Below are 27,684 nucleotides of genomic sequence, written 5' to 3'. Positions count from 1 at the left end.
TTTGTTCACACTAAAAAAACCCATCAGATGCATTTGACTGAATCAATTTTATGAGTCTACAGCAACTGGTCAAGCAATTTCAACAGATCAAAACAGCAAGGAAATGAAAATAATCAAGGCAACAGCTTAAAAATAAAGTCTTTCCTTTTCTCTTAGGGAATAAGAATTTTGTTATGAAATTCATAGAAATTTATTTTTTAACACAATCTCCTGCTCCTCAGAGAAAGTAAAATGCTTATTTTGGGATTATCTTAAATTGGCTAGTTACTTGCAGTGGTTATCTTCTTTCTTTCTCCCCCTCTCAAAAAAATAAAGAGAAATTGTGCTCCTATTTGCTCTGAATTATTTTTCTGGTCTGAGCCACCTGCATGAAAAACTGACAAATCAACTCAATCCCACCACCCTCCAAATGTTCATTTACATCCACATATTTCATAGACCAAAAGGAAAATTACCTTTTATGCTTCTATCTAGAAAATATAAGCTTTCTTGCAACACAACACAGGTACAAGTCCCAAACCAGCTGAGCTGATTAACCAGCAGCTCAGGCAGTTCTGGACCTCCTGCCCTGCCACCTTGTTTCCTCCTTAGGTTGACAGGTACTTGTGCAGCTGAGCCTAATTAAGGGTGTGGGGGTGCAGACCTGCAAGGCCCAGGTGTGAGGGCCGTTCCTGTGCTCTCTGTCCTCTGTTCCCCTCCAGCTGTTGCCAAGCTGTTGAAGGGTGCCAGAGGAGACTCCCTGTGCTCCCGTGCTCAGTGCCAGGTTGTGAACATTGGTATCTCAGAGCAAGGCAAGCACTGTTGTGCTTTATGCTCCCCCTGAGTCTGACTTGCCTTTCTTCTTTTACATATAGATATGAATGGCCTCCTAAAAATGAGACAGAATATCATAAAAATAGATCCCTTGTAGATCTGCTTTACCACTTACTGCAATATGAAATTATACTCATGCCTTAGTTTGTGATTTCAAGAGCAATGCAATTACTTCTCCTTGGGAAGTTCAAAATGCAGAGACAACTGAGTCTTTTAAAAAATTCATGTTGTTTTCCTGTGCTTTTTTCCTTTTCCCATAATTAACAATCATGTTAACATGTGGTTCTGTTCAGAGTCTGACACCCCTGTAAAGTTGATGGGTCTGCATTGAAAACACCAAAAGAAAAGAAGCAAGAAAGGAAAATGAAGAAACCTCACATTACTTGACTTTCCCACCTACAGTGCTGTGTACCTATGAATCCACCGATATTTTACTTGTATCTATTCAATATGCAACTTCTACATTTTAGATAACATACCAAAAAAAAAAGCTAATTTATTTTGTTTGGAGGTTTCCATATATGCTTCTGATTTTTTTTAATTGGAGAATGTGACTTACATTTCTGAACATAGGAAGAGTGGAAATGCCTCAGCATTAAAAACACAATGAGAACAATTTTAAATCTTATAATTTCCATAAAACATTTAGATACATTTCAAATCTAAATGAGCTGCTGATGAGAGAGCTGTTCTTTTTGTGTTATGTGACAGCAGAATCCCAAGATCCTTGTTCAACCATGATTCTCACTGAAATTTAGAAAAAAAAATTGTCTGAGCCAAGACAGCAGGATTCAGTCCCAGGGATTTTTCTGCAAGGCCCTAGGGCCAAATTCATTCTCGATTTAAATCAGACCAGCAGAACTGAAGTCAATAAAATGCCACTGATTTATATCAGCTCTTATTTATTGCTATAGCACCCATGCTTACTTCCATGCCTCCACTGTAATCATTCTCCACCATTCATTAGGTCCATATATAAAAGCTGTCAGAAAACACAAGCCAACTGGCTGCTCTTTGGAAACCTCCAAATGTCAGATTTCCCTCATTTGCAAAAAAAGGTCTTGATCTTACTAATGCTGGTGGAAATAAGGATTCCTACAATGCAGCCCCATGCTGTTCCACTGGGATAAATGAGATAAAAATCAAGAACTGGAACACAGAGCTACTGTGAGCATTACTGTTCACATTGCTTTGAGGTGTGTCATGCAGGGAATTTTAGGGCTGGCTCTTTCTGGGTTATCTCACTGGTAACTTCAGTTCTATTTAATAATGTAAAACCTCTTAGTGACATTTCTAGACAGATTCCCTGTCATTTCCTACTGAGTTGCTTAACTTTTTTTTCCTTTTGCCATTGTTCTGCAAAGATACTCAAAACTCATTTGCATAAAAATATCCTATTACCCCATTATTTATGTGAAATGATGAATCCCTACAGTGTCTGAAGACAGAATGGGGGGTGCCTGGCTGTGTTCAGTGTTTTACTGAAGACCAAGGGGGCAACTGCAAAGTGTATCCCCCGATGGCCCTTTGGTTCAGTTCTCAGTGACTTGATGCTCCCAATGTAGATTCCTCCTGGAAGGAACCTGAATGATGGCTCCATGCCACAACCAAGAGGCCCCACAGCCTCACCATGGCTGTCCCAGTACATGCCTAATGCTTCTTCTTTCCACAAAGCTTCAAAACACAAAACCTAGAGGCATTTATCCGCAAGGACTAGGTTATCTCTCATCTTGTGTAACCTCCTCAAGACATATATAACATCAGTATTTAATAGCTCTGCATGAGTTGTTTTGGTCAACCAACCACTCCTCTGAAACTAAATTACAGCTCACATAGATGTAACCAATGTCCTGTGAACTTTTAGGTTCCTTCTCCAGAATCTCCACTGAAGATCTGACTTAATTCAATATGCCCCTGGTAATGTCATAAAACAACAACAAAAAAATCACTCTCAATCTACAAAGCCAGTGTGGGAACATCTGCCCAGCTAGGCTGCTTTCTTTCATTATCCTAGTGGTTTGTAACAGGACAAATGTATAATTTTAATACGTTGATCATTTATCTTTTACTCAGGCTTCTGTTGATTTTGAAGGAACAAGAAATTGTAAAAGTATAGTGTAATTATTCTAGTCTTGCTTACCTTTTTTGTTTTCTTTATTTTCCTTTAAAAGATACTGCTGGAGCTTCATTAAAACAGGAAGATCTTGTCTTGTACCCCACTGCTGCACAAAGAAGTGCTCTCAACTATGCACCATACGCTGTGCCATTTAATTTCTTAGGTATTTACTAGTTTAAATAAATGGATCGCAATCTGAGAAGTAAATCTGCAACGCTCAACCTGAAAGTAGTCTTACTTACACAACAGAGTCATCTTTCACATGGGCTGAAGGACAAAACCTTGGGTCTAAGTTCATAAATTGTCTTCTGTTCTTTTGTTCCATGCAAGCCTGTTTTTACATTAGTAGATCACATTGAAAGATGGACAGATTGTTTGAAAGTAAATTAGTCAATATGACTGTGAGAGAGATGACTATTATGGTGACTAAGTGCTGTAAAACATGGGAGGACAATGGAAGCCTGAGCTAAGAAAAGTCCTTCCCCTCTTTTTATCGAACTAGTTTTACTTGAATCAAAACTGCAGTCCTCTAGGTGCATTTCAATTTGTGGGGCTTGGTTCTGATGTAGTAAATCAGCACAAGGATGACCATAATCCAGTAGTTTGTCCAGGAACCATTACCTGCCAGAATTGTAGACCTGACTGAATTTCCATTGAAGTTACACTGATTTTCTTGACTTTACCATTGGTTGCAATTTGACTTGAAGCAAGGCATTCATTACTGCCTTGAGATATTATTGAGTCAAGTTACTGTGTATAGAAACTTTAAAAGTTAAGAAAATTAAAGAATGTTGTCTGAGAACAACAGAGCTGGTCTGCTTTTTGTTCTTATTTGATATGCATCTAGTCTTTTTAAAAAACTTCACTGCTTGCCTTATTGATGTCTTGAGGCAAGGAGTATAGTGTATTAAGATGGGTTGATTTAAATTGGTTGATTTGTTTGAATGTCCATATCTGTAATGCACTAGGGTAAAAGATGCAAATACAGCTATATGCTCCATCAGCTATATTAAATTGTCTTTTTTTTTTTCTTATTCAGTGTCCCTTATAAATGTCAAAACTTTACAGCTGTTATAGTCAACTTACATGCAGAAACTTCTGGCTGAAATTTTGTAGTTTAATGTTGTTTTCCTGAAATTGAAAGAAATATATGTAAACTTAGTCTAAAGATCAAATCCCTGAACCATCTGTACCAGTCACTTTGTAGGTTGTGAGACTGCTACCATTAAAGTTTTTGCCCAATAAATGATCTTGATAAAGCAAGTAAAAGTAAAATGCAGAAGCTCAAATGAGGCCAGTCATCCAGCTCTCCAAACAGGCATCATATTTTCAATAATAGTAAATCCATATTTAGCGGCGTATACACCTATTTTCTAAAACACTTCACACTAAAGCAAACAGAACATGTTCTGAGACACTTCTGAGATAATGTCAAATGAATTTCACTCTACAAGTTCCTATACTAATCTAGCAATCATTCCTCAAGGCTTTCTAGCTCTGCTGCCATATGGTTTTTTGTGGGGAGAACATAAGAGTTGAATTCGGTTGTCAGCATTTGTTTTGTTCACAGGAGTATCCTTTACTGAGACAAATAAGCATATATAGTCAATGGTCATGAGGGCACTGTTACATTTCCCTTACTGCACGGAGTTGAGACCTTTCCCAAGTCACTCACTGTGAGAGGACTTCATTCATAGAACTCAGTTCTTTACAGTTTGTGTTACATTTTTATTCTTCTCAAATGATGTCTGCATCATCACCTGCTCTAATCACCTTTGCTCTGTTATTTCCCTTTTGAATTCCTTAAAATTCTTCTTAAAATTCATAAAGCAAATCGATGTGTATGACTGGAAAATGAGTCTGCTACTCTCAGCCTTGCAACGCATGGCAGCAGTTATGTCATTCTAAATAGCCTGTGTAATCTTGAATACTTAATGTACAAAGTCCTCAAAAGGCATGTGGACAATGGATTGCATTTGAACAGAAGGAATTAAAAGGTGCAAAACTATTGCAGAAGGGAGCCAGTCCACAGGAAAGAAGACAGATGTGTCAAAGGAAGGGATGAATACATCAATGTATTTATGAGCATTTGTCTGGGATGAGGAACTTCAGCTGTGAAAAAAAGGGACTGCTCCTGAAAAGCCACAACAGGTGGGCTGCCTACACAGATCAAATTCACTTAAAACAGGGGGGGCAATGTCACTGAATGTCACTTCTTCTCTGCAGAAATCCAGCTGAGGGAGTACAGTGCTCCATCTGGCAGAAAACTAGTCAGATCTACAGAGGAGAAATTTTAACTGTGTTCACTTGGGAGAGGCTGAAGCATACATCTAAATATGAAAAGCCTTTCATGAGAAAGGTGAAATTTAATTTCTCTCTTCTCTTTTCTCTTTCCCATTTATTTTTTCCTTATTTTTTCTCATGGGGGTGATTTTCTTCATCATTACTGGCTAGTCTGAAAGCAGTGAAATATCTAGAGCATTTCAATTTTATCCCTGAGGGTCATGCCATCTCAAAAGGCATTTTATTATCATGATATGTAACTTTATTTTGTCATTTGTTTAGCCCTAATTGTGACATGCATCTTATTTAATTTTTTGATCCTTTTTTGTTAAATTTTCTTGCATGTGATTGAGGTGACCTAAATGCTCCCCATTTCTCATGTCTTTATTTCTACTCTGCAATAGAATAAGAATAGGAGGACATCACATCCTCTCTAAGATGCCTTGATCGTGTTTTATTTTCTTTGATGTATTCTGAGTGTGCCCTTTCCTCTGTCATATGCAGTGCTTCTTGTAGCAACTTTTAACAATTGTGATTGATTTCTTGGCTTTCCTTTTAACCACAGTCTAAAGCTTCTTTAGTTTTTCAACTGCCACCATCCTTCAGTTTCCACATCTTGACATTTTCTCTAAAAATTTTCTAAATGATTCTGAAGAATCCATGGTTTGATAATTCTTCTCAATGTATCTTTATATTCTGTGCTTTAGCTGTATGTAATAATAAAGCATTGAGACAGTAAACAAAAACTGAATTCAGAATTCTTCATAAATTTTAATTTAAATACTTCTGCTTTTCATATTGCTAGGGACAGATGAAATTACCATAAGCACAGAAAGCACATGCTTGGCTTCACCTGAAATAATACTGCTATGTTTCTTATGTCTTCATTTTCTTAAGGAAAAGCTGGGGAACTTGGAGGCATTAATCACCAAACTTTATGGTGTCACTGAGAGCACATTACAACTATGTAATACCTTCCTGTTTTCACAATACTATTATCAGTATGATATTGAGGATATTTAAGGCAGTTACCTGGGCATCTGCTTTTATGGAATTTTTAAACACCTAGATGTAAGCAGGTGGGACTGCCAGGTATTCATGTAGAGAGAGACACAAGAAGCCCTATCTCATCAAGGCCCATTGTCTCTGGTTTTATTCAGAAATTAAAAGCCTGCATGGTTTAACAGCATCCCTTTGCAGTATAGTCTTTTGTGCAAAGAAGACTTCTCAATTTACTGTAGAAGTCCAATATCAGAGGAAACCAGAAATCAAAACTCTATCCAAGACAGTTCTTCTGTGCCCAGTCAGTATTGCATTTCAGTGATGAACACAAAGGAGGAACATGTGAATTGTTCCTTGTTATTCTATTTCCAGCAGGGCAAAGCAGCCAGTGTATCCAGTTTTTCCAGCATCAAGGATGTTAGCTGTAGAAACAACTGTGTTATCACATGAAAATTAGGAAGCACCAGTTGAGAAGCTGGTGGCAAAGGAGAGAAGCCACACAAATTTCTCGTTTGCAATTTATGAGCCTGATAGGAACAATCTCTGGGAAATTCTCACAAACAAGTGAAGTGCAAGTTCCCCACAGCCACGGGAATGTTCACGATTTTTTTTTCCCAAAAAAAAAAGGAGTGCAATAAAAATAAGATATTATGAAAACAGGAAGGTTTATCTCATCTTAAGTCTCTTTCTGAATAATTTCCCTGCAGTTTATTTGCCTTTTGTGAGAGTTCACGTGAAACAGGAAAATGATTTATTTCTATGGACAACTAAAAAAGGCAAGCTGAGGAGATGGAGACAAAGAGAAGAAATTAAATATGCAAGATAACCAAACCATGCTTTGCAGATGTATAATGTTAAGTTTAATGCCCAAGTGCTGGTGATCCTTCATACACCGGGTTATAAAGCTCCAGAGTTCAATGAAGATTTTGGATAAGAATAACAGAGGAAGTATTAGTTCCTGCCAGTAGTAGGAATGGACTAAGGGAGCAGAATCCCTTCAGTGAAAAGCATCAGTTCCAGAAGAGATAATTAAATATGGTATTAGTTGACTGAAGGAATACAACTGGAACTTTGTCTGGTGTTTAGTTTGATTGAAACTCGTATAGGTGGGTGCCTTTAACCAGGTGAGAACTGTTATGAATGAAGACTTTAAAACACAGAGTGAAGGAGTTAACTGCAGTTGTCAGGGGTATCTGATGCATGTGCAAATGGATCAATGTTCTTTCTTGTCTCTCTCCAATGCCATATAAATCTCAATAGCTGTTGGATGAATCAGCAGAAGAGAAGACCTGAAAAATCAGTTTGTTATTGACTTAGGATCTCCAGGACTTAGTTCTTCTTTTTGCCTTTAGTGTTATTCAATATAACCTATATTCAATATAGCCTGAAAATTAATCGTTGGAAAATTCAATCCTTTTGGAAGTTTGAGCTTGATTTCAAAGCAAAAATCCTCATTTAAAACAAACATTTGCACATTCACTTTTCAGCAATCAGTTGAGTATAAAAGTGTGTAAACCCAACACCCAAAAACAGAGCTGAAACTTCAACTGGGTGTACACATAGAAAGAAGTTCCTCACTAAAGACACTACAACTTGATTAAGTAAGAAAAGAGTACAGTAAAAGAATATGATTTCTGGCAGAGCTACAAGGACAGGTGGACCTGGAGACTTAGGCACATTGTTAATCACTATATAGGGAATGTCTAAAAAAAGTTAGGAATCCTTCAGCACTAGCTTAGTTATTTCACCTGAGGAGTACATTTCCTCTTCAGCCCTGATTTTTTTTTTAAATCCCTGAAGTCAGATAAGAGTGAATGAACAAAAAACAAGGGAAAAATACTATAGATAACACTGGTCAAAATATTATTAATATTATTATTAGCATTAGTATCATCTTTTAATCAGGTGCAGTATCAGAGATAGCCAAATCTAATGAAAGATTGTTCAAATTTTTCTTGAGTTCTACATACAGAGTGGAGCTGTTCCCTGCTTAAATTATTTCATTTCAGCTCTAGCAAGCCAGGTGAAGTGAAGGATGAGTGACATCAGTACTGTCCTGGCCCTGGTCAGAAATGTTATGTCTTGTGAATCTGCAGTGCACACCCCACCTTCTTTCTGGAATAGGAAAGAAGAAAGAGAGCAAGAGAGCAACTGTATCTGTATTCACATGTAACCCCATCTATCTTGTGGAGACCACCAAGATCAGTGCTGAGACTGCTTAGTCATGATGGCAATTATAATGATGTGGAGAAATAAGTAATTGAACAGAGAAAATTTCCATCATCATTATTACAGTTCTTAATCTCAGCTCCAAACTCAACAGAAATTGTATTTCATTTCTAGGAATGTCCATTTGAAGGCATCTCTATTTGACCAATAATGCAAACTCCACAACCCATAAAAATCACTTAATCTCTTCAGCCTTAAACTGGTGGGGTCTTGGACCAAACCACTTACACAAAAACACCAGGTTATACTTTTGCCTATTTCAAAACTGAAAAAAAACCCACAGAATTCAAAGAGATTTCAGGGAAAAAAAATTAATCTACTACTGAGCTACGGAGAAACCCATTTTGTCTGGTCTTCACAGAACAGGATGACTGTGTTGCTTTGTTCATGCAAACTAACTTACAACACAGAGCTTTGGCCATGACAACTTTGTACACAGAGGAAATGAAGTCAGCAGGAGTAGATCAGAGATCATTTTTTTCTACTTCTGACAGGAAAAAGGCCAGATATCTAGAAAAATGGGGCTTTGTGTTTCTAGATGTACAATTTTCCGAGATAATATGGAGACATAATATTAATTTCTTAGCACATCCTTGTCTATAACATTTTCCTATCTGGGGTGCTATTTCTGTTTATAAATATGATTATATGAAATCAGACAACAAAAAGTGGACAGTGCAATGAAGAATCGGTCACCCAAGCGGTGATCCCAACCATCCCACAGGGAACACTGGACAGTTTGACAACACCTAAACGAACATGTGTAGTTATAAAACTGTGCTACCATTTCTATTGCCTAATAAAAAGATGTCTAAAAACACTGGCTAGATTGTTGATGGCTCAGTTATAGAAAAAAGGCAAAGGGGAGAATTGTCAAATTTTTTTACCACTGCTCTGTTCTTGTATCGATGTGGGGCAAACTCATTGGCAGAGAAGTGAAAAGAAGTGAAAGTGAAAAGAAACGTTCCTTTCCCATAAAAGTTTGAGAAATTTAAACACAGATGTCTATTGAAGCCTACAGTTATGTTTTCTAACTATGTAAAACCTATTATTCATCAGCTTCCTTCATGCTATGACACTGGAACTGAATTAAAACTTTTTTTAAAAATGTTTTGGCTTTGAATACCCACTATCTGATTAAATTTATATCCCTAAATCCTTAAAAGTTCTTGAGGATCCCTTCCAAAATTTCTCTCTTTCTTATTTCCCAAAAGAGGCGGTAAGAGGGGACTTTCTGTCTCCTTTCTGCCACCCAGCATCTCTGATCTCTGCGAGCAGAGGTGAAGTTGCAGGCCCTCACAAAAAAAAGATGACAAATGTACCCATTTCCACCACCTGTTTCTCCATCCCCGAGAAGAGGAAGATGCCCTCTGCTGATAATATGGCCTGTTCTTTCCTCTCCTCGGGAAAAGATATGAGGTCTTTCTGGAGAGGAAAAAGCAAAGTAATTCTGCTGGGGAAAAGCTGCAAAAATGTGAGCCCTAAACATGAATACTTAGAAAGAGAATAGATTCCATATTTGGTCCTCTAATTGTAGGGACCATTGAACAAATCTGGATTTAAGGCAATCTGGGGAAATGAAGGGGCTCCAGGTGACTCTGTCAACAGAGCTATTAATAAATGATGACTTTCTCAGATACAACACAGAAACAAGAAGCTGCCTGCTGCTCATCTGCACAGTGCTGAGAGCAAAGCATATTTGCACAGACCTTTTTTGGCACTTAGGAAGGGGAAAATTTGGGTTTCTGCTGAAAAGGGAAATGCTTTCTTTCCAGATCAGCTGCTGATAGCACTCTGTTCCTAGCAGTAAAGAGGTTTTAAATATTGACAGTATTTCTTATGTTCTGCATGAGCAGTAAGTGGGCACATTCCTTTATCTCCCTTTATATCCTTTCCTACTTGAATTTTGTTTTTCTTCACAATATTCTCTCCATTTAAAAAGCAGGGAAAATTAAAATTCCTCAGCTGAAGAAGTACGCCTTCCCTGATTTGGTTCACTTTTGCGAATTGTCTATTTAGTTTTATCTCCTTGCTTTTGTGATTCTTGTTTTTGTTTAATCTGCAGTGCACAGGAGGCTGGTGGAATTACAGGAGGAAAATGAGCTGCGTAATGCAACCTGAGGAGGGTGTGGCAAATGGGGACTTACTGGTAAATTGATCCAAAGGGATTATTTCAAAGTCATCTTTCCTAAAGCTCTATTTTAATGGGATTAGACAGATGCCTGATACATATTTGATTTCAGCAACCTTTCAGAGACCCTTGCCTGCCTATGATATCTCTGTGCTGTAAAGGATGCTGCAGCTATGATATTTGTTTTATTTCAGGGTAAATTCCATAGGAAAGTAGGATATTTTAGAGCTGTGAAAAGATGTCAAGAAATCAGAAAATACTGATCTTCTGGCTTTATAAATATCCTCTTTCTTTTTTTTTTATTCATCATAGCAGCCTACAGTTACTATATCTAAGGAAGTGCTAAACTTTCTCTCATACATGAGACTGACATATTTTATAAGATTTCATGTTTCTTTCAAATCTACAATAATCTTATTGACATAATTGTTCCATACATTTTAATTGATTTCTATTTCTTTGTATGAGATCTTGACTCTGGTGATGACAGAGGCAAAATTACAAGCCCTTAAATTTCCATCTTTCTAAGTAATACTTTAATAATCTTACCACTGACCTTACTCATATGTTTTTTTATCTCAGCTTTCCTCATGCTTTGCATACAGAGAGCAGATGAAGTTCTGTGTCCTGCTGGGTGGTTCTCCATGACCACAGTTTGTGGAGACATGCAAGGCAATGCTTCTGACAAGGCAGGTTGGTGAGGCCCCAGAGTTGATGTTGCCTTCATTAATTTTTCCAATTCTTTAGATATAAATGTTTGTTTCTGCAACATGAGAATTTTCCTAAAGTTGCCACTTTTTTAGACAGCAGTCCTGGCCAGGTAAGGACTTTACGAAGTGCCTCCCACAAAGAATGTCTGGTTCCACTGGGCTGTGGCTACCAAACAGTAAATCAAACTGACTGCAATTAGTTCTGGGTTAAATGTTCTCTTATACTTTCAGTGGATTTGACCCCAGGGTTTGCAACCAGGTAAGGGTCTTGCACCCATTTCACACAAAGAAAAGAATCCAGGTAACTGAGAGGAATATTTTGATTTCTCTCTTTTGTCTTCTCCAAATGTATTTTATACTGTTTGGCTAAGCAATACCAGACTTGTGGGGATAGGAGACAAAGTGTTTCATAGATAATTATAATATTATTATGCAAAAACCGAGACAAAATAAGTTCATTTATTTATTTAAATTTTGTCTTCCGTGTTTTTACACAAGCCTGAGCTCAAGAGGCAAAACAAGTGGCTCATCCCGGAACAATGGCCTTAATTTACTTCACAAATGAGACACAGGAGTCCCAGCAGCAGAGACAAAACAGGAGATATGCTGAGGGGAGGTTTCAGTGTAATTACTTATGCTTAATGGACTTTCAAATTTAGTGTGGGGTTCAGCTCTTCTTGTTCACCTTAAAAAGGTAATGGGACCCTTTCTAAGCTTCCAGAAAAGATTTGGCTCTGGTACTGAGGGGCCTCCAGTGCAAATTTACTTGTATCATTAGAAAAGCCATTTCTTTGTACGTGTAAGCCTAATGAAAGTGCACTTAATTTGTAATTTTGTATAATTATGGATCTTGATGAGACAAATGAATATGAATTCAGTATCAGCTTGTGAGTTCATCATTCCTTGTATCATCCATTTCTCAATTATCTCTAATGGTTGTCTCCAAGAGATTTACATCTTGTCATTTTCCTGCTAACCCACATAACATATCCTTGCAGAACTGTACCAGCGATTTGTCCTAAGCAGAAGAGTTTGTGTCCCCTGCCAAGTTTCTGAAGGTTAGGCTTCTAAAATACTTCCAGACTATCTCCAGTGTAGATACTGATTTCACAGAATCACAGAACCACTAAATATGCTAAGTTGGAAGGGACCCACAAGGATCATCGGGTCCAACCAGTAGCCCTGCACAGAACCATCCCCAAGAGTCCCACCATGTGCCTGAGAGTATCATGTAAATGCTCCTTGAACTCTGGCAGGCTTGGTGCTGTGACCATTTCCCTGGGAAGCCTGTTCCACTTCCTTCCAGCTTGTGGTATTCCTATTGTTTGCTTTTCACCTTTAGAACAACAGCCAGGTACTCCAACACTAATGCCTTCTCATCTCAAATTTCCATCCCCTTCTCTCCTTTGAAACCTTGCTCAAGTACATTAGATCTCAATAACACAGCCAGTTGTTTCTCCATGCACTTTTTTTTTTTTTTTTAATGCATTAGTACAATTTCCTAAATGTCCTGTGGGGTTTTCCAGTTCTCAGCTTTCTTTTTTTAACATTCCTCTTATGTCCTCATAGTTAGTTCAATGGCAAAGTGACCTCCACCCTGGGCTCTGGGCTGTACATTCCAGCTTCCTTCTGGGTCTCTCATTGTTCTTCTTATTCATAGCAATCTTTCCCTCACAATCATGCTTTTTCTTTTTCCTTTTTTTTTTTTTTCTGTTTAACTGCTGAATTTACTTCCAGGGACAATGCTTACAAGAGAACTCTAAGGCCTAACAGTAAAAGCAAACATGAGGCACCCTAGGGAAGGTCTGCACACTTTTCAGAATTTGTTACTGGTTCTTAAGGGAACTACATGTTTCTGAAAAAAATGTGTTCAGGACAGAGAGCAGTTCCTCTTCCATGACTCTCCCATTAGGAAAGCAGACATCCAAATAATTCAGATATAAATAAAATTTTTAGAAATACCACATTTCTAATCTCCCTTTTATCCTTTACATGGTCATCTCCCAGTATTTAGGGTAAGGATTCATTTCCATTTCGGAGTAGGGAGGAAGTAAGCTCACATATTGTGGTGTTTTTTCTGTGCTCATTTATCTTACTGACTTTCATCTTGAAAGCCTTCAGGATTAACTGAGAAGATTTTTTTTATTTTTTTTCATCCAAGGTAATGGAGGCAGCAGCCTTAGCAGAAACAAATTCTTTTCCACCAGAAGGAGAAGGGCTCATAACATAGCTCTGTTTATCATTCCGCAAAATAAGAAATACTGCAGCTCCTCAGTCTGCCACTTTGAAATATTCAGAATCAGTCATGTTTTGTCATTATTTGCTTGACCAGGAAGGTATTTCAGTGCTCTTATGAAAAACATTTGGGTTATGAGTACTGTTAATTTTGCAGTGTATGATGTAATTGACTTCCCTTACACATCCATAAATTGTCAGGTACTCTAGGTGTCTGTCACATCCCATCTGATTATAGAAATGCTTGTAGATAATTTAATAAACATAGTTTTACAAAACACCTGAATAAGCAGTGTTTAAAGATTTGCAGATTTAAATAGGCTGGAAAGACATTAAATAAATGTAAGACAGAGTCCATCTTACAGTGCAAAAAAAAAAAAAAATACAAGTGACTTTCCATCACCTGCTGATCAATCTTTATTGTACTGCAAATGCTGAAGTAATTCTGTTCAGTTTTATGAGCAATAAGCTGGTTGCTCAACACTACAAAAGGCTGGGCAAAGATAAGAAGGGAACAGTGCCTTTTCCAGATAGAACTGCTGGACAGTCCTAGCCTTGCTCTGTCTTTCTCAGAGAAACTGTGATTGACGTAAGAATAATGCCAGAGCAAAACCCACAGCATCACTCTGCACTTCCAGCAGCTCCTAGGAAATAAGGTTTCCTATTCTACTTAAGAATGAAGCAGAAATTATAGTTCTCAAACTCACAGGATAAACAGGTTCCCCAAGGGCTCTCATAACTAGGCTTTATTGCTAAACGTGGTTCATGTTTGGATGGTATTTAGAGAAAGCTCTTATGTAAAGAAATTGTGAGCCCTTCAGTGCCTGACTACCACTTACTGACCCTGGTGAGATCTTACCCTTGCCAACAAATATGAACTGGCAAATGGGTAAAGGCCTGTCATCACACTCTCACCTGTCACAGAAGCTTGGCTTAGATAATTTCTAGCTTCAGATATCTTAATTTAAAAATGCTTGTATTATGACAAACAGAAATGAGGCAGAGTTTGGAGAGATAGAAATGGCAAGGGAAAGAATATTTCTTATAAAGAAATATGTATGGTCACAGAAATGAAGGATTACCAGGAAAAAAATTAAGGAGAAAAAGTATGAATTTGGAATGACATTTTCATTACAAGGTAGAATACAAATACCAATAAAAGTTTTGTAAAAATGTGTTTACTGCAGTGTTTCTTAACTTAGTAGTAATTCTTGGATTTACCTGGCTGAAAACGTACCATGGAAACGGTTTTCAAAGAGAAAAACTTGAGGTTGGGTCCATGGTTACTGCATTTCCACAGTTCTTCTTTGGACAACCAAGTTCAAATCACTCTATCCAGCACATCATCTGTTCGTCTTCTCTGTTATAATCCTGATGACTAAATAGAAGGAGATAAGGAAAAAAATCTCAAATAATTGTGAAAAGAGGTGGTGTAGTTCTTGGGAATTGCTCAGACACTAACAGCAGTACACAAAACTAGATTTGGGAGCTGGATAAATCTCCAGTTCTAAGTGATGTCTCCCTCCTGCAGTAAGATAGATACATATTTGAAGAAATGGAATGAGAAGTGATTTTTTTTTCTTAAACTGAGAGAAGAACTGCTCAAGGAATAAGAAGATCAGCAGAACAAAGAGATTCCACAAATCATAATTTCCTCTGTTTTCTCCATTTATAGAATGAAAATATCAAGCATGCAGATAGCTTACCCATGTAATGTTTCATTTTGTAGGGTTTTTTGAGAGAAGGCAATAGAGGAAAAATAGAATAATCACGTCTTGCCTGTCATATCATATCATAACCATATTGTAACCTGGAAGATTTAGAAAGAGTAGTAAAAACTGAAGTGTTTAGAAGATTGCAATGCATGGATGTATATGTACAAAAGAAATCCTTGGCTAAGAAGTGATCTTTCTCACTTTACTTTTCCAAAACGTGGTACAGACAAGGGAATTTCTATGTAAAGCAGCAGAAACAATCCTCATCCCCACAACTGCCACAAGATTTTAGAGCCATTAGCATAGTAGGAATTTCTGCTGGATTTTCTGACCTCCCCACAGAGATCATCATATGGATTTCTGTAATTGTACATGGCTTTGTTTTAGCCTTATATGCTGTGTTCTTGACAGTACTGGCACACAATAGCAGCTTAGACTATAATAAGGTGTTAGTTTTTGCTTGTTTCCATCCCTACTGTAGTCATTGGTGTGGATAATTACTGTATTCCTTTCCCTCTCTCCCTTTCCTTTTTAAATCCATTGTTCCAACTTCTGGCAATGAAGGAAACACCTGGGATGCCAGTATCGCCTCCATTTTGCTGTTGCACTACTCTGGCTCTTTCCAGAAGCTGCTTATTCCATTTCTCAGCTGTCCTGGGAATATGTTCAGGAGCAGAGGAAGGGATATGGGAACCACAGAAAATCACTCTGGAGAGGCAGAACTTTGTTAGCTCATTTGGCCCCATTTTGTGGAGAAGTCTCACTGCTTCCAGTGGCTTGGGCTTCACACCATCCTGTAACTTTATACCTCAAACATTACACCTTCCTTGGGTAAAGGCTGGGAAGATTATCTGAGTTGCCTCTAACTTAATTTCTTCAGTCAAGGATTTAAGAAAGAAGAAAAAACTACCAATTGTTGTTTTCAGCAGCAGACTCAGTTAACAAATCCCATTGAGACATGATAACCCTTTTTACCTTGAATCACACTCCCATTCCTGACTTTTCCTCCTCCTTATTTGTTTAGTTCTTGGGTTTTTCTCTTTCAGTATGTTACCAGAAAGTGGAAAAAAAAACCAGTTAAAAGCACGGTATAAAAAAGATCAGATATGAAAGTCATGTCTGGCTCAAGATATGACATCATCGCTGTCCTGAAGTCAGCTTCAGTCTGTCTTCCTCTTGAAACAGTGGGCTCTGGAAAAAGCCCTCAAGCCCAATATTACTTTTAACTTTTTTAATCCCCACTTTCTTTAGCACTGATCTGACAAACTGTTCTGCTGGTGCTGAACTCACTCTTATTGAGTGATTGATTGGCAGGCTTCTCCTGTCTGAGATAGTGTGGCTGCTGCTGAGCCCGTGCTCCTTCGACTGAAAAAGGACCAATGAATTTAAAGGTGCTTTGCTCTCCAAAGAGCCTCTTTATTATCCTCCAGATCTTCTGACACTTCAGAAATACAAAGTCAAGTTTCCCCTCTGCCTGTTCCCTGTTTGGAATGATTGTTTTGTTGCATTTTGGCTGCACAAAGGATTGTAGTTCAAAAGTAGTTCAAACTCTGTTAAATGACAGATAGCTGTTAAACTACATCTGTGGGCACTGGTATACAAGAGCTCAAAAGTGGTGAAGTTTGGGATGGGAATGGGAGCGAAGTTGGGCTAAGATAGATCTTTCGTACCTCAGATCCCCAGTGAAGCCTTGACAGTGGAAGAAAAGTAAAGTGTGATTTATCCCAACCTCAAATAAGGCTTCATTTACGACAACAGGATCTGAATTGAACTTTGTTGTGGGCTTGGGCTAAAATCTTGTTCTACTTTCATCTCTTTTTTTCCACATTGCTATTGGCATAAACTATAATGACCCCAAAGAAATGCAATAGGAAGATCACCCATGGCACCTATGGCACTACCTCATTTCTTCTGGAAAAAACACTGAAAAGGGTGTTTGAGAGGACTGAATCCACAGATACTTCCATAAAGTCCATTTCCACGAAGAGCCACCCAAACTGACAGCTGCTGCATTTGTGCCAGAATGTTTAATGGATTTAGCAGTGAAGCACATATTAAGAGGCAGAAACTGAACTTTTCTGAATTCAGTCTAATGCAGCCCATTCTGTAAGAACTAGAGCATTTAGCCTCCATGCACCCCCTCCCAAAGTAAAGTAAGTGAAAGAAGTTTTTTAGTGCCGAGAATAATGATTTATGACTAGCACTTTTCATTTCATGAGCTATCAGCTACTATTTAAAAGTACTTTAAGAAAATATATATTCCACTCATACGTATTCAAATTTTGCTAACACAAAGCTACTGTCACGGTGGTTAGTTCATCTGTTATTTGCATTAATAAAAATAAAAATATTATTCTTCAACTTTAGCATAGCCTATATTTAAGTATTTTTGAAAGCTTGGCAAATATTAACCCTTACACAGCTCTAGGTCACTCTCCCTATAAAGAGTGCAAATGCCAAATATATTAAGTAATTTCTTCCAAAGCTTCGCATTGAGATGTCTGATACTTTCTAGCCTATTGTCCTTTCTCATAACCATTACATTTTATTAATTTTCAAGAAGCAAAGTCAGAAAATAAAAAGATTGTTTATGTGTGGCAGAATAAAAGGAAAATCTGAGTGATACAGGCTACAGCTAAACTGGAGCTTGGCAAGAACCAGAGGATTGGTGCTCTTCTGTCCCATGACAATACTTTTATTTTCAACTATCTTTATCAGATTCAACACTGAGAAAGAACACAGTATGTGTAGGCAGACTAATTAGTTCGTTAGCAAGGTTAATTATTACATCAGTATGGTACCCTAGCCTACTGCCATTATGCACCCAAGAAAACTAATTCAGTTAGATGTGGATTTTTTTTTTATATTAGGATACAGCTTTCACCTTTTATCTTATACTTGGTAAGCTGTATTTTAGAGACCACTGGTGAAGAAGGGAAAAGAATATACAATGTTGATTTATGTATTTAGCAGTGTACATGGTATTTTCTGGAACAGAACTGAAAGACAATTTTAAAAAATGGTTTATGCTGCCATGTTTTTGATAGCTGAAAAAACAACCTCACCATTTTTCTTTCAAGTTTTTCATTGAAACAACATGGCTGAACATCTCCTTTTGCACTAACTCCAGCTGCACTTTTTTGTTCTCTGCTCACTGTCTGATAATATTTTTGGTTGCAAGCGATCAAGATAGGCCTTTTTTTACTTCTTTCCTCACATTGAGTGGAAATACACAATTCTTTTCTGTTTTATTCTCCTCTGGCTTTAGTCCTCTGCCAGCTTTGCACAGGTGCTTCATCTCCTGACACCCCAAACAGACCTATGACAGGCAGAAAGAATTGCAGTCCCCTGCAATGAAGATCATCGGTGTTATCAGACTCTAAATATATATGTTTTTTTAATTTTGTTGTAAAGTTGTTTCAAGAGAATGACTGGATTCCCACCTAGGCCATTTCAATGTTGAGCTCTGAGGTCCTGCGCCTCTTTTCAGTCTGCTTAGAAAAGAAACCACACAGGCCCAAGAAACGTGATTAGAATGTTAAACCACACAAAAGACTTCGATATAAATATTTGCAAAAGACCAGAGCTAGAAGATTGAAAGAGAATAGGATAAAACAGAATTGCCTTAACTTTAAAACTATGTTTCAATAAAATAAAACTCTGGTTGAACTCCATGTTGGATTGCCGAGGTGCTGTGATAAATGGAGGACTCAATCCTGTTTCACCTGCAGGAAAAGGAAACAAATTCTTTGTAATGCACTTTATTAAAATGCTGATTTTGACTTTTTGCCTATGACAGGGCAATCTGTAAGAGAAAGCAATAAGGCAGGGAAGCTTTGAATTTTAATATCTCTCTTCCTCTTCTTCCTTCCCTTCATGTTTTTCTCCCCTCCCTTGGCTAAATAGAATTGGATGACTATGACTCAAGCACATACAAAATTAAAAGGCTTTTATAAAATTAAAAAGCATACCCTTGCCTGCTTCTTTATTTGCCTATATAACTATATAGATAAAAATCTCAATAGTCCCAAGAACAGGTTATCTGAGAGTACCAATAGTGTGACTATGTGACTTTTCCAGAAAATTGACTTAAATTGATAATCTTAGGTCCTTGTATGGGAAACACAATTTGAAAAATATTACAAACTAAACTCATACAGCTTGGCGTAATTTCCTGATGTCTGTTTCTTCTTAGTGGCTCATGCTTTTTATTATAGGTATAACATCCTGCAGAAGTGGCCTCTAGTGGATTTAGAAGAAAATGAAGTTAGAAATATCTTCCATATTGTGTATTCACCAGGATATTTAAATTGAAGGAATTGATTTTTTCCAGTCAAGTGTTGCACTAAAAAACAAATCTAGGAAGACACCTGATTTAAAACAAACAACCAAATAAACCAACAAAAAAAAAATCATGACGGCTCTGGGGAGAAGAGACTTCATTGATATTAATAATGTTCAATTTTAAGATCACTGGCCTGGGACTTCAGCACAGGAATGGAATCTAATGGCAAAAGTAAACAAAATAAAAGCATATTAAAGAGGAGCATCCCAGGATCTTACAGTGTTGGATTAGCCAGTAACTTGGTCTATGACCTTGGATAAATCACTTGTCTGATTACATCTTGGGAAATCAGCTGGAAAACAAGCATAAAGGCTGCCCTCTCTGATGAGCTGCTTTGAACAAACTGAAACATGCTCCTGTGGCATCCCTTATTGACAGGTACTTCTTTAGATAGAACCTTGCCTAATGGGTATTTTGTGGGGGAAGTGGTACAATAACCAAACGTGACAGATGCAAAATGCACCTATATTCATTTACTGCAGAAAAGGTTAGAGTTCCTGCTCATTTAAATATTACAGTACACAGGACAAGACAGCAAAAGATTAGTAGATGGTTTTCTAACTTATTTACTTCAAATCTTACAAAATCATAACAACTAGATTTAAGTTGTTGGTAAAAAGTTCAAAACGAATTTGAATTTTATCCCAACACATTCCTTCATGCTAACTGCAATAGTCTGTATGTGAACCAAAATGTATCTCAGATGGACACAACCAGTGAATATGAACCATCTGGCACATGAAGCCTTGCCTATTGTTTTACCCAACTCAACTCAATCCTGACCCAGTGCACACACGTCACTGACCTCAGTCTTCGTCACCCTTATTACAAATGAAATATTAGTTTTTGAAAAGAGTTGGCAAGCTGGAAGAAGAAGAAAAGGCAAAATGGATGCAATGGCTGACTGACTGCTAAAAGGTCTGGAAGGTTTCTTTATTTCAAGTTTTGGAAAATGTGAAATAAAAGAACGTACCATTTTTGCAGATGAGTATATGAGAGGTAAAAAATCCACAACATATACTATATTCCTGGTGACTCCTTAAACATTGGTGCTTTACTTTGTTAAGCTCTGATTCTCGGAGAGAGTGTTTGTATGCAACTTGGCAGTTGCTAAGGTAACAATCATTTGGGGGAAACAGTAGAGTAAAACAGACTTATAAAACCTACATAAAATTGACATGAAATGACAATGGCTTCCCTAGGCTTACAGGAACTTTCTATATGTTCATGATTACACATATCTAACACAAATATTTCCATTTCCCAGGACTTACCTAGTTAGGTTTCTGTTTAGAAGGTGAATGGAGGGGCCATTTATATTTCTTTAAAAAAGAAAAATATTGTTTAATGAATGAAATGAAGGATACGTACTTTTGTCTGAAACCATCACCACTTAGCACACAAAATATTTGCACACTAATATTTACATGCCATTATTTCTTTTCCAAAGGAACATAACCCAGCACAGATTCAGGGGCTGCTGAGGTGACAACCAGTTGTCCCCACCCTTAAGCCTGTTTGTGCTCTGGGGCACAGGATGCACTAAGAGCCAGGACAGTCATATCTTTTTCCGCCGGCTCTTTTCATCACACCCAAAACATACCACTTTCACAACTAGCTTGGGTTTTCTCATGGTGTCTACTTTTTGTAATCCCATGGGTTTCCCTAGACCAAGACAATTTGTAGGTGGATACTACCATCCATATTTGAGATAAGGCACATGGACTCATAGTGCACCCCATTTGCCTTCTAAGCTTTAGTTCTATGAAAAAGATATAGGCTGATTTAACTGATGAAGATATTCTGCAGCTACTTCAGTTAGTAATAGGCTATAAAGGATGCACCTTCTCTTTTAAGTAAAATTTTAGCTGAAGCATGCTTCACTGATGTCAAGAAATCATTCATTCACCTAGGAAATCTTTTCTTTATATCTTTATATTCTGCAGCGCTTTTTTGAGACATGCAGTGTTCTTAGATGATGATAACTGCAAGCTGAATATCTTTATTAAATCTATGAGTAAAACATAAAATGTTTTATTAAAAAAAAAAAATGGAGAGGAAACTCCTCTCCAGGAGTTGCTAATACTTTGTAACAGGCAACAACTCACCACAGCCAAAGCATTTGGAGTCACTGTTCAGCATAGGCTTCTTAGAGGCTCAATCATCTTTTCCTGGTAGAAAAGCAGAAAACAAGAGTAGTCACAGCTACATAACAAACTCAAATCAGATAGAAGCACAGATGCTGGCAGCATCTAAACTGGGAAAATAGCAAACAAAGCACTCCAAACTGGCACAAATCTCTATCTACCATTTAAAAACAAACACGTACAAACCCCTAGATTTCTCTAACAAGAGTCACTTAAGCATTCAGTTTTGTGTCAACAGTCAAGGAAAAGCTAGGAATAGAAACCAGGGTGATTCCTGTAGCAAAGACCCACCACCCAGAGATGGAATCCAAGGTGTCAAGACAACTCAACAAGATGCCTTAAGATATGCATAATAAATTCAAGTAACAATGTTTGTTGAGTGCTTTCAGCAGCTCTTGGACTTGAAGTTGAAATCTAGTCATAATTTTCACCCTGGTGAAAGATCACTTGCATTGCTGTATATATTTCAATTTTAGGAAAAGCAGAGGGAAAATGCAAGTCTTCAGGCTAAACACTTCCCAGAAGAAAGATTGTACTTGTCCATAATAATAAGCATTACACTAGTTCAGATCTATTTTGTAAATGTCTTTGAACCTGTATCTACCTGCAGGGTAGGAAAAAAAAAGAAAGAAAGAAAAAAGAACTAGGCAACTTTCAGCATAGAAAGATGGTCATAACTAAAAAAAGCCTTTCTGAATCCAGCTTGTACCCTGAATATCCCAGGGGAATCAAGTTGTGTCTAGTGTTGTCTATCTTGATACCCTGACTGCCTGTCTGCACTCTCAAATAGTGATTTCTAAAACGTTAGCCCCACTGGCAGGCTCTGGTTGAGGCTGCCAGGGAGCCAAGTGATCAGCTCTGCTCTGTTTCCAGCAGAGACCTGTGCCCTGTGGTATGTGCCCAGAGTACAGGAGGAGATCACAACGGGAAGGGAAAGGTGACACCCTCCCCGTCTAGGGAAGGAGACAGCAAAACTCCACTTTCTTTAGTGTGTCCTCCCTCTGGCACTCAGAGCACCATCGATGTGGTTTCTGGAGAGAGGCATTAACAGTCCCAGTTTTCAAGCATCCCACCGGATTGCCAGAGGGAAGAAGTAGTTTGGAGATGCAGCTGAGAAAGATCCTTCCTGCTCTTTTTTTCAAAGTTCATGGTTTTTATCCTTACAGACTAGAAAGATTTGGCTTTTCCTTGTGTTGACATGAATGTGAATGAGGCATCTGCCTCATGAAAACATAAGGACCAATGGCACAAAAATGCCTTTCTTCTTTTACTGGCATTTCCTCTGCTGACACAGTTTTTGTCTTTGCTAGTTACTGTGTTCAGTGTCCTCTGCAAGGCTTTTCCTATTAAGGAAAGAAAGTCCAGGGTACTGCATGAAAGACTTGATTTCATACTTCACAGTGTCTCTCCCTAGGAATTTACAGCTGCTCCTCATGACAGTCACCAGACAAAAAAAAGTGCATGTGTGTGTGCACACAGGACAAACTAGTCTGTGATATATTGATGAGTTCATAACTGCGTGGTAAATCTCAGAGCAGACAAAAGCTGCCATTCATTACTCCTTTTTTGTCTGTAATTTTTTACATTACATTTTAATACCATTCCTGTCCATGAAAAGGAAAATTATGAGAACCATTCAAATAGTTTCTTACCATCAGCAGAGGGGGAAATTGAGGACACGAGCCACTGCTCCAGAAGGACTTCACTGTAAGAATTTACACGTGTGCAAAAGAAGGAGAAGCACCTAGTTAAAAGTAAGTGATATTAAAGTCAGCTGACTCTAAAATCTGCAAGATAGATTGGTGTTATGAGACCGACTTAATAGCCTGAGAAAACTGATGGCAGCAGACAGACGTCACAACAAGCCTGGGACACAAAGTCCTCTCAATACCATCATTTCAGTCCCAGGATAAGCAGTTCCTCACCCTCTTAATGATCTCTGAGTCACCATAATCAAATCCAAATATCTAATTAAAACATCAGTTGGAGAAGGCCAGTGTGTCTAAAACCCCCTGCAGCTGTGAATTTCTTTAGTCTCAATCAATGTGTTTCAGTGAAGTGTGTGTTGGCAGTCTCAGGTAGGCCTTCTCAAAACTTTCCTACCTCAGATACTTTTTTCAAACCTAGAGCTGCTGCTTTGGCATGAGCAATAAATAGTCGAAAGAAGATTCTTAGAGCATGGGAGTGATCTCATTGTAATCTAAACATGTGCCAAATTTTATTTTTAGAACAAAGGGGTGAGTGGCAATAAGAAAGAATCACACAGTGCAACAGTAACTTAGTATTATTTACATAATTAACAAAACTTTTCCTGAGGTCTTACAGGGACATCTTACAAGAAAAATCTGCTGGCTGTGTTCTGTCTTACTTGAAATCTCTCTGTTGACTTAAATGGAATTTTTCTTCCACGAGACAAGCAGAAATGGGTCTCCTTCTGAAGGAAAAGATACATTTGTCTCTTAGCCAGGAATAAGTAATGCGAATGTTTGAACATCCAAAGTGTCAGGGGAAGCAAAGGGTTAGCTGTGCTGAAGGGCCTCAGGGTTGTTGGGCATCCTTTCAGCAGAAATGGTTTTTACACTAATATTTGGCAGCTCACACTCTATTTGATGGTGAAAAAATGGACCCTTACGATACATCTGGTAGGGATACAGTGCATGGAAAGAAATGGATCCTGTGCTAAATTCGACCCGAGCCTCTGGCAAGGAAACCTCACCCTCTTGAAATTATTGAATTCACTAATGGGATCTTTCTCTGTGAGGAAGGAGATAAATATCCAGGCCATTTATCAGAATCAGATTATTAAACATTTAAAAGTGACATTAAAGGGGATGATACTCAGACTAATGCACATATCAGAACTGGCAGCCCAAAAGCATATTAGCAGTCTGAACTGCAAAGCCCTGAATCTGGAGGTGCTAATCACAGTGTGCTGGGCTGGGTGTCTGGTGAAAATGAACATCCATTGCCTGAGGCCCTGCTGCTGTAGTTTGACTGTTCAACACTACAGGAGAGCAGTCAAACAGAAAAAGCAAACCAATATTCAGGAGAGCTCTGCGCAAAAGCTTAGATCCTTGACACAGTCACTTTGTTGTGCTGCCATCCTTATTTTTAGCATATTTTGATAGAATTCCCTTTTTGTCTCAGCCTGGTGACAGTTAATTAAACAAACGTTTCACTGGATCTAGATGCATATTTTATGTGATGAACTGGTTCAAAAGCAAAACCTGTTTGAACTGCAGTGGGTAGAGGGGCGTGGGGGGTGGAAGCCTTTGCATAAATAACCACATCATTTTATGATTCATCACTTAGTGTTTTTCAACATTTTCCCAGATCTCTCTGATATTTCTTATCTAGATGTCAGTTCTGTTTGTTTTGTTAAATTGACATATGAACAAATCAATCTGTCTGCTACTCGGAGCAGCTCAGCCCTTTGCATCTGTGTTCCTGAAAGCTGAGGAGAAATAGAGGAGGAAGAAAAATAAATTTCTCACAGAGTGCAGGGAGATTTGTTCCTTTCTTTCTGGCAATTCAGTTAAACCCTGAAGTGCCATTCATTAGGTTTTGATGTTGGATTTTGGACCAGAAAGGCTACTAGTTGGAAGCACCAAATGCTGTATGATCACTTATGTGCCCTGACCTCAAAACGGAAATCAAACATATCCTTAGAAATAAATACAAGACAAATTCATTGCACCTCTGAGGAAAACCACCCATATATTCTGTAAAGCTCTGCTGACTAAATTAAAGGACAACAGGAGACTGAAGGAGAACTGGAGCCTTTCTCACCCCTTCATGACCTGAACCCTAAAGAAGGGAGTGAATGTGACAGCCTGTGTAGCAGGAACATGTCCTTACTCATTGTCTTCCTGTTTGCTTATCTTAATGATGAATCAGAGCAGTCCCTGTCTAATTGACTACCTCTAACCCTGTGGCTACTACATAAAAAAAGCAAGAAAAAAATGTTATTCCAAGTAATGGTCCAGTTGCAGTTATGTCATTTTTATATTACATCCCAGAGATACATGAGTTTTAACATTTTATATGGCCAGCAATAGGGAACACAGTAGGGAATCCTTGATGAGGATAGCAGTTAGTGAGGGTGGATTAACCTTTCCTGGACACCAGTGGCTTTTTTCCTGTCCAGAAAATTTTGATTCCTACTCATAATTATAAATATTTTTTAATGTATATTAATTATCAACAACAACTGCAGGTAGCAGAGGAAAATTTGTGGGGAAAAAATGGCAAAAATGCAATGGATTTCGATGAGGAGGTAAATAATTTTTTGAAAGACTCAAACACTTTAAGCATCAGATAAGCTTTAGTCAGTTTGTTCTGGAAAATTTAGGCCACCAAACTTTATACAGTGACTTTTGTAATGAGCCTAATAACTTAAAGATAAGCTAAAGCATTTATTTTACAAAAAGGTCAATCTTACAGCTGAGAGAAAATTTACTGTATCACTTGAAAAGTTTTGCAATTACAATTATCCTCATTATAAAAATGTGTTCCTCCTCATTATTTTAGGTGCTGTTGTTGAAAGCTTAATGGTTCACGCTCATTTATATGTGAAAAAATAAACAGTTTATTATGAACTATGGAACTACAGCATAATGTTCTCAAAAATTAGTTCAATTTTAATGAGGCTGCAGAAAAAGTAAGTTATGTTTTCATTTTTGTTCTGGCTAGGTGCTGAAACGCAGCTGCAAGGGCTGTTCCAACCCCAGCAGACAGGCTGAATTCTCTCAGAAAATTCTGCTCTCAGGAGACAATGATCAAATTTTCATTAAGACCTTTGAATCTTTCTGTTGAAATCCTTAGGCTATCAGTAGATCCAAAACAACTTACTTTTAAATCAAGGTATTTAGCCTTGGAGGGCTTATTTGATATGAAACACAGCTGCTTTTCAATTTCTAAGTTGACCAAAAACTCTGCATCTGAAATCTACCTTGGGCTTTTGAGTTCACGTACTGAAGCACTTCAAAATGCAAGTATAGTTTCATATTATTTTCCTACAGGACGGTGGCAGGAAAGGTTTATAACATTGAGGACAGCTCCTGAATTTCCACACAATTTCCATTCAGTTTTCACACGAGCCTTTATATACTGCCAATATTTACCGGCGAGAACAATTTTCCACAATGCCAAAAATGAAAATGGAGCTGTAACTTACAATTGCAGCAAAACAAAATGGTTTTCATGACACTGGATTGAAAAAAAAATTAAAAATAAAAACCCGATTGAGGCTAAGCCAACATTTTGCTTCAGTGTTTCGCTTCATATAAATAAATCTGTGCCAGAGGACTAAGCTTAGCATCACTGGAAGCTGAACAGATGCTCATTTTTTTGTGATTCTCCATCCATCTCCGTGGTACCTAAAATCCAAATTGATACTAAAAATCTGGTACTGATAACTCCTCCTCGCCACTTTGAGTTGTAACACAGATGAAATCTGCTTTGACCTTCATGACCCCCATATACAATAGCAAAAATAAACAAAGCAATGCTTATCTGATTTCTGACACTGAAAGAGAACAAGAAGGGCTCTGAAATGGTGGAGCCTCCTTCTGCCTGTACATATAGAGCCACATACACACATACAGGCGTGCCAGCCCTCATAGATTTTCTGGTATCCTTCACAGTAAGGCACACAAGCTCAGAGCACAAACAGGCACACTTCCACTGAATGGGGGACATGGAGATTTGTCAGCCCTGTAGCCCACCTAAGCAGCAAGATGGACAGATGTAAAAGTTCTAACTCTACCTATGCTATTCCTTTCTTCAGTTATACTATCCACTTCCCAAGGCTGTTTTGTACTTGGAGTAAAGTTTCTTTGATTAATACATGAAAATACATTCTTCTACTTTTCTCAGATTGTTTGTAATTGCTGCTTGTAATTCCAACTGAGATTTTCACAGGGAAAATTAAACTTCAGCGTCATCACCTCTGTTTTA

The sequence above is a fragment of the Lepidothrix coronata genome, unplaced genomic scaffold (genome assembly GCF_001604755.1).
Source record: "Lepidothrix coronata isolate B3197 unplaced genomic scaffold, Lepidothrix_coronata-1.0 Scaffold17, whole genome shotgun sequence".
In the NCBI taxonomy this organism is placed as follows: Eukaryota; Metazoa; Chordata; class Aves; order Passeriformes; family Pipridae; genus Lepidothrix; species Lepidothrix coronata.
Note: the sequence above shows the minus strand (reverse complement) of the source record.